The following is a 13,206-nucleotide window of genomic DNA, read 5'->3' on the forward strand; positions in this document are numbered from 1 at the left end:
ACATTTTGGAAAAACTGTACTTAACTGCTCTAGAGAACTTGCATCAGAATTGCCCCCGAATGCAGATTTCTATGGTCTTAATTCAACTTGACTTTAATATGATTTCAAACCAGGTCTTTTAAATATTCTATGTTTGCAGAATCATTTCTTTCTTTATAGCCTTTAGGTGATACCGTTACCAAAGTGATAAGTTCACACAGAAAAATCTGCAAACAGAAAGGCAGGAATGAAAAGCAAATTCCCAGCCTTTTCCCCAGCTGTCAACCCCACCACCCAGAGTTTCTGCGTATCCTTCCAGAATTCCCCACACATACACAAACATGTACTCCTATAATCTTCTTGCACGTGACTGTATTCTCAAAGTGGATATACAGGAATTCCTTTCCTAATTGGAAATCTTTATCCTGGTCACATTAAGTGACATAAAAGAGGTAAAGATAATACGCTATCTCTGGTTGCGTTTTCTATTTATTTATTTATATGTGGCATATGCCTTAAATTTTTAAAAAAATTTTGTTTTAAAATAACTAGAGTTACAGGAAATCATAATGCAGCCCAGAGAAGTCCACATACCCTTCACTCAGTTTCTCCCAATAACACCTCTTAAATAACTACAGCACACTGTCCAAATCTGGAACTTGTCACCTGGGCAAGGTGTGTGCACTCTTCTACGCCCTTTTAGCCCATGGGTAGATTTCTGTAACCAGCACTGTGATCAAGATACAGACACCTCCACCTGCCTCCTGCTGCACCTGTGTAGTCAGACCCTCCCCCCGACCATCCCTAACCCCTGGGAATTAGGTTCCAAGACTCTGGGTCTTATTTGATGTTGTGTTTTGCGGGCAGAGGACGTGAGGGCTCTGGTGGGAGTGGGAGTCCAGGCTCTGCACTGGGCCTCCGCGGACACCAGGGGCAGATGTGGGAATCCAGGCTCTCCACCGCGACACCCTGGGTGGGGGGCACCTCCCTACTGCTCCCCATGCGGCCTGACACTCTGGGGTGGTGTCCGCCTTCTCGCTGGGCACTGGCGAGAGTCCTGACCCTCTGGTGGGGAGTGAGAGGACACCTCGCTACAGCAGGTGAAGGTGGACGTCCAGACCTCCAGGTGGTCTCCATGGGCACCATGGCAGGGGAGCCCCTTACTGCCTGGGTAGCGGGAGGGGCCTGGTTCCCCACGGGCTCCTCTGACAGCGCCACAGAGGGCGTGGGACAGCTTGGCATGGCTCTCCTTCACTCGCTCCTCTGGCTTCACTTGTGGAGTGGTGTTGGAGGAGAGTGGTCCCCGTCTAGAAGGGTTCTGCCCGGCCAGGCCGCCCCTTTCCTTGCCCTGCTAGAGAGAGCAGGCTTTCCGTGGGACAATTTTGGTTTGTCTCCAGGTGGCCAACCTCTCCATGACCTGGTCTTGGAGACAGGAGGAAAAAGAAGACCAGGGAACTCACACTGGGTTGTTCCCGGGTCTCAAGGCCCCTGGCGGGTCTGCTGCCTTCTCTCCTCACTTCAGTCTCCTTATGTTCATTTCACATAAATGTCCAGGGTTTTAGCTGGACTTAGTGGAGGAATACAGAAAAGTACGTCTACTCCATCCTTCCCAGAGCAGAGGTCCAAAGTATGAAACACAGTTTTAAATTCTTTTCATTGTGTGTGTATGTTTCTCTCTGGAACCTTGGATATTTTCATAGACAGTTGAATGTTCTTCTGAAAACTGTTAAAATTACAAATCGACATAACTTCTGGGTTTTTTTCCTAAGAGATAAGAAAGTTGCCACGCTTAGATCCTGTCAGTATCTTGGAAATTTCCTCATAGCATTTTACCTGTTAATGATTTTAACTTTTCCGTTTATGCCTCCTGTTTTTTTATGTTCAGACTTGGTCTTCAGCACTTGGCGGTCATAAATTTCCTGGTAAACATCATAAGAGTTGGTGATTTTAATTCTGTTTTTAGTATTCTATTTATTTATTCAAATACCTATAATTTACATACTTGAACAACTGATGAATTACATTCTCATTTTAACATACATAGATGTCAAAGTTCACATTTTGTAGTTACTACGTGTATGCATATAGATATTATATACTTATACATGCTAAGTGTAATTTTTAAACACAGATCAACAGAGATCATAAATTGCATGCCTATAATTAACATAATGGATTTCTTAATCTGTTTTTCCCTCCCATTTTATGTGGCATACAGAAGCCAAATTGATGCTTTTATATGCAGAATAGATACACAGGAGCTTTTAGATGAATTTTTAATGAAGGTCATAATACTTAGACCCTTTCCAGAAAAATAAAAACAAATTAATTTCATAGCAGGTAAAGTAAATGAGTGGAAATCTTTTATATCTAAATCACTGACAGCAGTGCAGTTTTCCAGAACCTCGATGCAGGCGATAAGAAGTGTGAGACCAAACTGAGCAAACAGGAGAAGCCCACAATCAGAGAGAGAGATCATGCGTCCATGGGCGTAGTTTCAGCTGGAATCGGGGCCATGCAGAAGAGAGAGCCGTGTTCTCCGTCCTAGAAAACCCCAGAGCCATTCAGTAACTAAATCCTATGGCAAGTGCACATCCACTCCGGCTGGGCAGCTTGCCGTGTCACCCCAGCCTGCCAGACTCATTCCCAAAGCTGGCTTCTCTCTGGTGTTAACTTCAGCTGGAAGCGCTGTGCATCCAAACCCCCACCTCCTCACATCCGGTACACGTCCTGAGGCTTTGCCCCTTGCTGAAGATGCCCTCGCGGTTCCACTTCCCCACCTCCAGGTGCGCGGCCCAACGCGCACGCCGCAGCCCTGCAGGTGCCCCGTCTTCCACGGGCCGCCTTTGCAGGCGCACAGCTTCGCGGCAAGACTGGCGAGGCCGCGCGGTGCGTGCTCACAGAGCTAGGCGCGCACGCCTAACAACTCACACACGTCGGCAGTCTTTTTTTAAAAAAATGAAGACACTATCATTCAACAGACATTGCCTGGGTGCCTGCTGTGGTCCTGACAGTAAATTAGACACAAGGGGATAGAACAGGATAAACATGTGAGTTCCTAAGGGGTGTTGTCTGGCAGAATCGAGGGAGGAAAGCCGATTTTGTCCAATGCGGTGATTTGTGTGCAGATTCTGCACTAATGAGCTCACCCGCTGCGCTTCCTGAGCACGTGGGAGGGACCAGAGGGGACACGGCAGAGGACGCGAGCCGGACGGAGGAGGCGGCAGCCTTTGCGTCTACGGTGGAGCCTTCTGACGTAAGACATGAACAGTGTCCTTAAAAGGGTCCCCTTAATGCGAAAATGTGGGCTCATTTTTCCAACACAAAGCAGTGCAAATTAATACAAGACACAGACGAGTGCAGGAAAGAGCTGGACAGCATGCAAACAACATGCAAAGAAGACAAGAGTATTAAGAAACTGGGGGCCCTGAGGTCCGGAGCCCAACAGGAAGAGGCGGGGTCTTTAAAGGCCTCACACTGCAAAGGCCCAGAGGCTGCTCAGTGAACACCAGCACTTAAGCCAAAGGTCTGATGTGAGGGGCTGTCTCCCCACTTCTCGTTCTAAAGCATCTCAACCCCACTGCCATCGATGGGGAGAATACCAGGGGATGACCAAGGAATGAAATGAAGGGGGCTGGAGAACATGGAGACAGACTTGGGTGTGGATCCTGGTGACCAGAACTGACAGCAAACCAACAGGGCAGACGTCTGCCACAGTTTTGAGGAATTCTGTTGACAAGGAAATTGCAAGCCTTTGACTTCTTGAGCCTTAGAACAAAGAATGAGCAGGAATGTGGTCCTGAAAGCTCTCCAGCACCAAAGGAGGACACAAACCCCAACCCCTGCCTCAGATGTGACTGAAGAGGAACCTCGGGAAGGAAGAACTGCCCAGAGACTGGATGATGTCATGGCAAAACATGGACGTGAGTTTCTCCCTGAGCACGTTTTGTGCTCATATCTCCTTGACTAATCAAAATAAAGAAGGGTTAAGTTATTCGGCCTATAAATATGAATAGCTGTCACAAAACTGCATGATATGGTAGCGGTATGGAAGCATCTTCTGAAAGTCCCTCTGTTGTAGGAGGGGAATTTATTGCGGTGACAAAAGACATCATTATTACTTAAGTCATTTCTCACTTTTCAAAGTTGGCTTTTTTAGAAGCATCATTTACATTCAATAAGATTCACCCTTTAAAGGGTACAGTTTAAAGAGTTTAAATATATATATATATGTATATACACACACAACTGAATCTCTGTGCTGTACACCTAAAACTAGCACATTGTAAACCAACTGTAGTTCAATAAAAAAACAAAAAAAAAGATGTCACTCCTCAAATTTCCCTCATGCTCCTCTGCAGCCAGCCCTCTTCCGACCCCACTGATGGGTATGTTCTCTGTGACCCCACTGCAGGACATTCTGGAAGAGACAAACTGTTAAGAAGAAATAAATCCGTGGTTGCCAGGACCGGGGCAGGGGATTTTGCTGTGTGTAAATTTCCCTGCAGCTGCAGGACAGCCCGGCCTGATGGGCGCATCAGGCACAGGAAGGTCGACGTTCCCTACCTGGGGACCCCCACCTCCCTCATCCCTTCCCTCTGGCTCCCATCAGTGACTTCCACTGGCCTAACTCAACCGGAAGCTGGTGCAACTCCAAGGTCCACTGTGGAGGGATGGGGGAGGGGTGGAGCCTGGGCAAGTTATAGGGGGAGACATAAACCACCTTAGTCATCAGGCAGGACTTCTGAAGGCTACCAATTTGGTTTCTCACCTCCACCAAGAATTCCACGGAGCACAGCAGAGACCACAGGGTCAGCAAATTAAGTCTATGCACACTCACTGAAATCTGAGTTGCCATTTTCGCAAAGGTGATAAGCAGGCTTTGAGGAAGAGGGTTGTTACATGATAGATGTGCAGGAAAGGAGGTGGACTCCAAAGAGGATGGATTTTAGTGTGATTGCTTCAGAATTACTAAATTCAGCAGCAATGCATGAGGCCCTCTCGGAATATTTCATTTTCAAAAGCCTTTGAAAAAGCACTTGGGTGAAGCTTTCCTAAAGACCAGAAAAATTTTGAAGTCAAACATATATTTTCACTCAGTGCTGCTAAGAGTGTGGTAAGCTTCTTAGAAAGTCTGCTATTATTTAAGTTATACGTAACAGGTAATTTTTTTTGAAATGTTAAGAAAGGGGAAAAAGGAGGTAATCCAGAAAGGATTTATATTTCATTACTAGGAATATTTCTGGCTGCGATCTTACAAACATATTCTTGTCGGATCAGCTAAGTGCACCCAAACAAGGAAACATTAAATGAGGATCATTTAATTGTCCTCATGACACTGAGTATTTACATACTGATTTTATTTCCAGAATGCTTTCTACATATTAGCTGATTAATATTTAGAAATAGGCAAGGCGCCACCCACTTTGATATAAAAACGGGGAACTGAGGTGTGTTCAGGGGTGTGGAAAGGAGCTGTCTTGGTCTGGGCTGGAAAACCCAGTACCGCAGATTGGGTGGCTTATCCATGACACAGACGTATTTCTCAGTCCTGGGAGGCTGGGGTTCAGCAGTCAGGGTGACCACACAGCTGGGTTCTGGGGAGGCTGCAGACTGAGGACTTTCCACTGTGTCCCCAGGTGGCAGGGAAAGGGGAAGCGAGCTCTCAAGGGTCCCTTTTGTAAGGACAAGATTCCCATCATCAGGACTGTACCTCTGAGACCTAATTAACCCCCAAAGGCTCACACCCTGAGGTCATCACATGGAGGCCAGGATGCCAGCAAATTAACATAAACATCCGGCCCTTCGCAGGGGTGCTGTATCACACCTGAGATTTCTTTGCAACGAAAGAAACAAGATTCTTTTTCTCTCATTTCGCCCTACAAACAGTTTACCTAGCCAAATAACTGAGCAGAAGATGGGGGTTTGAGGACAAATGACGTGGAATATTGTAAGTGCACAAGGTGGGTCATAAACCAACCTGGAAAGAGGAAGCAGCAGAAAGGCGCAGGGACAGTGAATCAGGACTAGTCAGAGGACAGCAGGGTGCTCCCCTGTCGAGGCGGCTCTGCAGACCCTCCAGCTACATAAACAAGGCCAACTGATGAAAGTCACAGGAAACAGTGTCTAGCTGAGTTACAGAAAGGCTTTCCTCATCTTGCAGGCACCTCATCCCCAAAGGTGGACAGGGCTTTGCGGCCCTGAGTCTGCCTTTACATCCACCAGCAGCACAAGTGTGGCTGCACGGGAATGTTCAGGTTGTAGGCACTGAAAACACACACATTATGTGGCAAATGAGAACCTGAGGCACTGGTAAGGTGACCTACACAGGGTCGTGTACTTAATGAGCAATGTATCTGGGATAAAAACCTAGGACCTTGGGTGTATGTATCTCTTTTTTAATTGACGTATAGTCAGTTTACAATGTTGTGCGAGTTTCTAGTGCACAGCATAATGTTTCCGTCATTCATGTACATACAGGTATTCATTTTTATGTTCTTCTTCATTACAGGTTACTGCAAGATATTGCATGTAGTCCCCTGCGCTGTACAGCAGAAACCTGTTGCTTACCTGTTTTATATGTAGTAGTTAGTCTCTGTTACACACGGCTCCTAATTCACCCCTCATCCCCTTTGGTAACCGTAAGTTCGTTTTCTGTGTCTGAGTCTTTTTCTGTTTTGTAAATGAATTCATTGGTGTCTTCTTTTTTTTTTTTTTTTTTTTAGATTCCAGATATAAGTTATATCATGTGCTAGTTCTCTTTCTCTTTCTGGTTTACCTCACTTAGAATGATGATCTCCAGGTGCATCCATGTTGCTGCAAATGGCATTACTTAATCCTTTTTATGGCTGAGAAGTATTCCATTGTATAAATATACTACATCTCCTTTATCCAGTCATCTGTCAATGGACATTTAGGTTGTTTCATGACACATATGCCCAGGAGTGGGATTGCAGGATCACAAGATAAGTCTATTTTCAGTTTTTTTAAGGAATCTCCATACTGTTTTCCGTAGTGGCTGCACCAATTTACACACCCACCAGCAGTGCGGGAGGGCTCCCTTTTCTCCACAGCCTCTCCAGCATTTGTCATTTGTGGACTTTTGAATGATGGCCATTCTGACTGGTGTGAGGTGATACCTCATTGTAGTTTTGATTTGCATTTCTCTGAAAATTAGCAATATTGAGCACTTTTCATATGCCTAGTGACCATCTGTATGTCTTCATTGGAGAAATGTCTGTCTAGGTCTTCTGTCCATTTTTTGATCTTGGTATCCACACTGGTTCCTTCTCTCCCGTGGTCTGCAGGGCCACTGTCTCAGACGGAGGCGACATCCTCAGCTCTACAGGTGGAAGACAGGAGAGCGGGCTTGATAGCAATTGCCTTGTGTCCCTTCCACAAATCGGTCACTTCATTCATCTGCTCTTTCTCTCTGCAGCTGCTCCACCGCCAGGAAGCGAGGGACTAGAGCATCCCTAATAATCGGGTCTCGGGGGCTGAAAGTTTCCCTGCAGGTGCTCCGACCATGACTTCCTCTACCAGGATGTATCAGGGTCCCACCTTCCTTCTGTCTCACAGGAATTTCTCAAGATCCTAACCTGCTTCCCTCTGGCCTTTTCAGTGTCTTATAACCGTCGTCCCTTTTGCATTTCTCTCCTCTTACATCAAGCTTTGAGGGAAGAGAGGGCACGTAATTATACAAGCTGAGTCCACCCTCTTGAAACAGAACCTTAAATATTATGTGACTGTGTCATAATTTGGTGCTGTCACCACTGTTTCTTCATGGGAGAAATGCTCATTCTCAATTTTCCAGGATTATAAATGACACAGCAATCATTACTAATGAGTTCGAACTTTCTTCCATTTTCCAGAACATCTTGACCATGTATTTTGCACAATTTTTCTAATGAATGTATCTGAGCTCTTATTGTATTAAATATATTATGTATGAAACTTGTTGTAAATATCTTACCAGATTTTGGGTTTCCTCTTATTTCTGCTGTATACTTTAAATGTATAATATTTGTACATATAACTTGTTTATTAGATAATTAAAATGTAAGATTATTTTCTCCTTGTGATCACTCTATTGCTTTTATTCTGAGAACGTTGTTCTTTATTGAGGTAATAAGTCATTATCCCCATTTTTCTTAGTTTTTATGGTGCAATATTATCCTTCCTTCTGTTTTTATATTTAGCTACTTACACCTAGCTGGAATTAAGTCTGGGGGATGATATGTGGTGAGAATATTGCTTTATATAATAAGTGACATTGAGGAAGTTCGCTAGGTCCTTGAAAAAATGGGCCATTCCTTACTCCACTAAATTTGTGATGTTCTCTTAATGAATATTAATTTCTTTCCATAAATATTTGTTAATAAAACATGTAGAATAACAAGTAATAATTTAGAATGCCCGTTTGTGAAGATGAACTCTAGTTACACCTGAAATCCAGAGAGATGACAGATTTGCAAGTTTAAACACGAGTTCTGACTGGCCTGCTTTGCCCTGGGAAAGCTCGCCACGTAACCTCACCTTTCCCTTGTTTTGACTGAAAATTAACTTACCGGGAATTTTGGCAGCCTCTTCTGCCGAAGTGCCATGTCACTAGGATGCTGTGGGATTCTTATGGCAGCACGGCCACCCGTGGTAGTGACAGCAGTAATGTTGATTTAAAACACATCTTCACTAGGCGTTCTGACTTAGGGTTCTGTATCCTATAACCTCCGATGACTCGTCTTCATCACCATTAACAGTCACTGATGCCAGTGAAGGTGTCTTCCCTGCTTTTTTCTCTTTTTTAAAAATCTTGGTCTTTGTTGCAGTGCATTGAGTGTTTCCATGTGCACACGGCTTTCCTGGAGCTCGCTGCCGGCTGATGACATAGGGTGCTTTGTTGGTCCAGGAGGAGTCACAGAATCCAAGGGGTTTCTGCAGTGCGTCAGCTCCCTGAAAGCTGAGGCCACCTGATGCCACACGTCCCGATCCCACACCAGTCCTCCCAGTCTTGACCCATCACTTTCCCTGTGGAGTTGGGCTTCTCGGTCTGGCTTCCAGAAAAGAATAACCGAGCTGCGGCTCGTTCATTCTGAGAAACAGTTTTTCCAGGGGCTCTCCTGGCTCGTTTCAGAGCTTGGGGCTTACGCGTTCCCTAAGTCAGCGCTCGGGGGACTCCTCTGTCCCAGACTGCTTCTGGGGGTTAGCAGCTCAGCCACGGCCAGTGTCCATGGAGGACCGTCTGCGGGTGCCAGACACGTGCCCACCGCCCGGCTGGAGCCCAGGGTTAGTGAGTTGGCTGGCTGAGCGGCTGGGATGGAAGCAGCACTAACCAAACCTACAAAAACCTGTCTAACTTCCTCAGACAGGGGACTGGGTAGAGTATTTTAGGATCCTCTTCCCTCCTTGGCCTAATTTCTTTTTTTTCAATTGGAATATAGTCAGTTTACAATGTTGTGTCAATTTCTGGTGGACAGCATAATGCTTCAGTCGTACATGGACATACAGACATTTGTTTCACCTTCTCTCCATTACAGGTCACTACAAGGCACTGAATAGAGTTCCCTGTGCTGCACAGCAGGACCTTGCTGTTTACCTGTTTTATATACAGTAGTTCGAACCTACAGATCTACAAGGTGAACCAGCCCTGGGACGAATCGACCTGGCTGGAAAATCGAAGAGAATTGGGACTAACCAGACAGTTCCTTCCGGGAGACAAAGAGAATCAATACAGGCGTTGCTCTTTTACCAGCGTTTTGCTCGGTAGGAGGAGGAGATGTACAGGGAGAGGAGAAGGTGTCGGTGGAGAGTCCAGGGACGAAGAGGCGGGACGAATGATGTCAATGCACTGGGGTGCGGCTGTGCATCCGGGGGTAGGAGAGACCCCACCAAGGCAGGGTTGCATCCACGTGGCTGTGCGTTCAGTGTCCCTCTGCCCTTGGCTGCTTCTGGAGGTCATGTACTTCCCGCAGTGAGCACACTCACTCAAAACAACGACAGACACAAGCCGAAGAGAACCCAGCCCCAATGGATGCTGCAGTCTGTCCTCACTCAGGAAATTCAAGAACACACGTGAACAATCTGAGGCTGGAACTGGGAAGACGGTCCAGCAAACACACAGCAGTTATGCTGGCATCAAAATGGCCTTTTACGTTTGTCAATAGACATGATGAAATTTACAAAACAGGTCTGTGGTTTTAAGGGAAGAGCTCTCACATCTGCACCTGTGAACTGAGGGACTCAGACAAATCGTCTCAAAGGTTCCTCCGACTTCAAACATCCACGCCTCTGTGGTCCCATTTCCTTCCATCGCTCAGCAGACAGCCTCCCCCAAAGGATGGACACGCCGCCTCCCGGCAGCAGAGGGACCTGGAAGGAATGACCAGGAAGCCCACGTGGAAAAGCATGAAGCAGGTGCCCGGCCGCCAGCTGTGCCTGCCCACCTCTCTGCTCCCCACTCCCACGCTGCGTTCTCCCAGACACCTGACTCCTGGGGCGTCCGGGCTCTCCGACTCAGGAAAGAATGCCTCTGCCCACGTAAGCCGCTTCACACGTGGCATCCACGTATATTTTTGTATTTTAAACAGGGCATTTGAGAGGGCCAAGCTCAACCTGGTAAGATGTCACTGTTCAGAGTGAAATGTCACTTTCTGAGGAGATGGTTGCGCATCTTTTAACTCAAGCCTTTCAGGTGGGTCAGGTCGGGTACCGGCAATCTGCTTCGTTCTTGTGGTAACTGTTTACTGTTCGAGACGTTTCACTGCCCAGCATCCTGACTCGTCAGCAGAAGCTGTTTGCGCTTGGGGATCTTTTCAGCTCTGGATTCCTGTCTCCCTGCTACCGGGTTAAATAAGACTCCTATTTGGAGCCGCGTATTACAGTCCACTGCTGGTTAAGGTGCAGATTGGCTGTGTGTTTAAATCATGTTCTAACAGAACAGTTCATCAAAAGAAGAGCATCTCGGATATTTGCAATATTGTGATTTATAGGAAAAATACATATTTGGTCCTCTTCCAGCTTTTGGCTCACAGCTTCTCAAACCTTAGAATTTCCTGAGCAGTAAGAGTGATGGAATAATATTTGGTCTCTTGGTGTAGACCCTGAAAACGCTTCAGGGAAGGTGACTTTTGGATTCCACTCAAGGGTGGGGGCTGATGGCCAGAAGACCCAAACACAGGACTAGAGGGCTGGAACTTTCAATCCCATCCTCTGACCTGGGGTGGGGGAGGGCCTGGGGGTTGACTCCACTGCCAACGGCCAACAAGTTGACCAGTTATGCCTGTGTGATGAAGTCTCCACGAACTCCCAAAGGACAGGGTTCAGAGAGCTTCGGGGGCAGTGAACAGGTGGAGGAAATTCAGAGAGAGCATGGACGTTCTGCATCCCTCCCCCACACCCTGCCCTGTGTATCTCTCCATCTGGCCATTGATTTGCACCCTTTAACATCCTTATAAAATCAATTGGTGATCTCGTGAGCAAACAGGTTTTCCCGAGTTCTGCGAACCATTCAGCAAATTCATCGAACTCGAGGAGGTGGTCATGGGACCAGCTAGTCAGAAGCACAGGTGACGACCTGGGCAGGTGACGGGACTTTGAAGCAGAGGGCGGTCTCGTGGGACTGAGCCCTTCACCTGTGGAGTCTGAGCCCACCTCTGGGTAGACAGTGTCAGAATTGAGCTGAACTCTCAGACACCCGCTGGCGTCCGAGAAGCCCCTGCCGGTCTGGGAAAGCCTCCCCAGGCAGGCTGGGACTTGGGTGGGGACCTCATCCAACACCCTCGGCCTGTCTGCATTGTGCGATCTGTCCTGGACCACCAGGCCAGTTCCTCCCCCTCCCCGCCATGCTCTCATTATCACTTAATTGTTTTTTAAACTCTCAATGGAATAAAGATGAGAGTTGCTGGGACTGGGGACTTAATATCTAAGTCAGAAGACCAAGAACGTGCTGCAGGAGAGGTGTCCCCGGGCTTGCAAAGAGGGAGGGGCAGACATCTGGATTGTTGTGGAGAAAAACAGGTAGAAGAAAAAGGATTCTGAGAAAAAGGCAGATAATTCCACTCGAATGTCCACTGAATGTTTCTGGGATGAGCACTAGTTAGAACAATGGCTCCACCCCCCTCCGACAGCACAGTGAGTAACGGTGTGCACGTCCCGCTCTTTGCTCTTCTCACCTCTTGCTCCAATGGCATCGTTTTGGCCCTTTTTCTCTGCTGTGTAGCAGAACCATTGTTAGCGCTGAAACAAAGTAAGTACACAAAAATGCATTTATTCCATCTAGAATTGTACCTGATTTATTAAAACTGCCTGGCCCACCGGTGGTTAGTCCTACTAACTGGTTAGTCCTACTCCCCTCCCCATAGTCTTTCCATCTCGGATTCCTCTTCCAGCTCTGAAATCCTGAGTCACCCGTCACACCAGAAGCGGGCTGCTGCGAACAACAGTGAGGTTTCAAGTGTTTGCTGAAATAAAAGTACAGTGCAGATGCAGCGTCGCAGCCATGAGGTGACAAGTGTGGCACATGTCTAGCTGACATGATGCAGAACTGCTTTTAGGGCCTCAAGTCAGTGAACTTTGCCTTAAAACTTCAGCATGAGGTGGCCGAAGAGGTGACCTGGGACCCCCCGGGACACCCAGGCATTTCCCTCATCAGTCCAGTGGGATTCCTTCTATCAGCGACTCCTGGAAGGCCCTGCAGGTCTACTAGGATGCGAACATGTTCCCTGGGAGAGAAGACGCGAGTAATTCTAATCGCGAACACGTGGACAGAGCCCGAGGGCTGTACCTGAAAGCTCTCACATCAACGAACTCATCTGACTCCTACAAGGACAGTGAGGAGAGGACAGAGGGGAGACCAGCAGCCACCCGCAGGAGAGGAGACAGTGCAGCTCAGAGAGATGACCCGACTCGGCAAAGAACGCATGCCCCGCGGGAAACGGACCCGAGACCGGCACGGAGGTCCTCTGGGGTTGTCCCTGCTCTCATCGTAGGTTAGTTATCACGCCGTCACCAGGAACTATAATCCCCTGAGCAGGAAGGCTCCCTGCCGTCCCCTTGTCCAGTGAGGGACTGGAGGATCTTTCAGCTCGGACGCTCCAAGCAGGAGCCAGTGGAAAAGGGGCGGGAGGGGAGGGAGACCACCGAGAGGCCACAGGACTGTGGACCAGAGGAGGCACCAGCATCAGGTCACACTCATCTACCCACCGGTTCATCACCACTCTCTGAACCTCTGCT

At 47.5% G+C, this 13,206-nt stretch overlaps 1 protein-coding gene and 1 long non-coding RNA gene across 2 annotated transcripts in view; both read right to left on the reverse strand.

Moving 5' to 3' along the window:
* DPP6 (dipeptidyl peptidase like 6) overlaps window positions 1-13,206 on the reverse strand; it is an 846,041-nt gene that overhangs the window by 799,257 nt on the left and 33,578 nt on the right. The window lies entirely within an intron of this gene.
* On the reverse strand, window positions 1,056-6,318 carry LOC116664771. The gene is made up of 3 exons (XR_004321190.1): window positions 6,308-6,318; window positions 4,616-4,621; window positions 1,056-1,692 (listed from the first exon to the last, which is right to left on the reverse strand). It is a non-coding gene; the product is annotated as an uncharacterized LOC116664771 (long non-coding RNA).

The sequence above is a fragment of the Camelus ferus genome, chromosome 7 (genome assembly GCF_009834535.1).
Source record: "Camelus ferus isolate YT-003-E chromosome 7, BCGSAC_Cfer_1.0, whole genome shotgun sequence".
Classification (NCBI taxonomy): Eukaryota; Metazoa; Chordata; class Mammalia; order Artiodactyla; family Camelidae; genus Camelus; species Camelus ferus.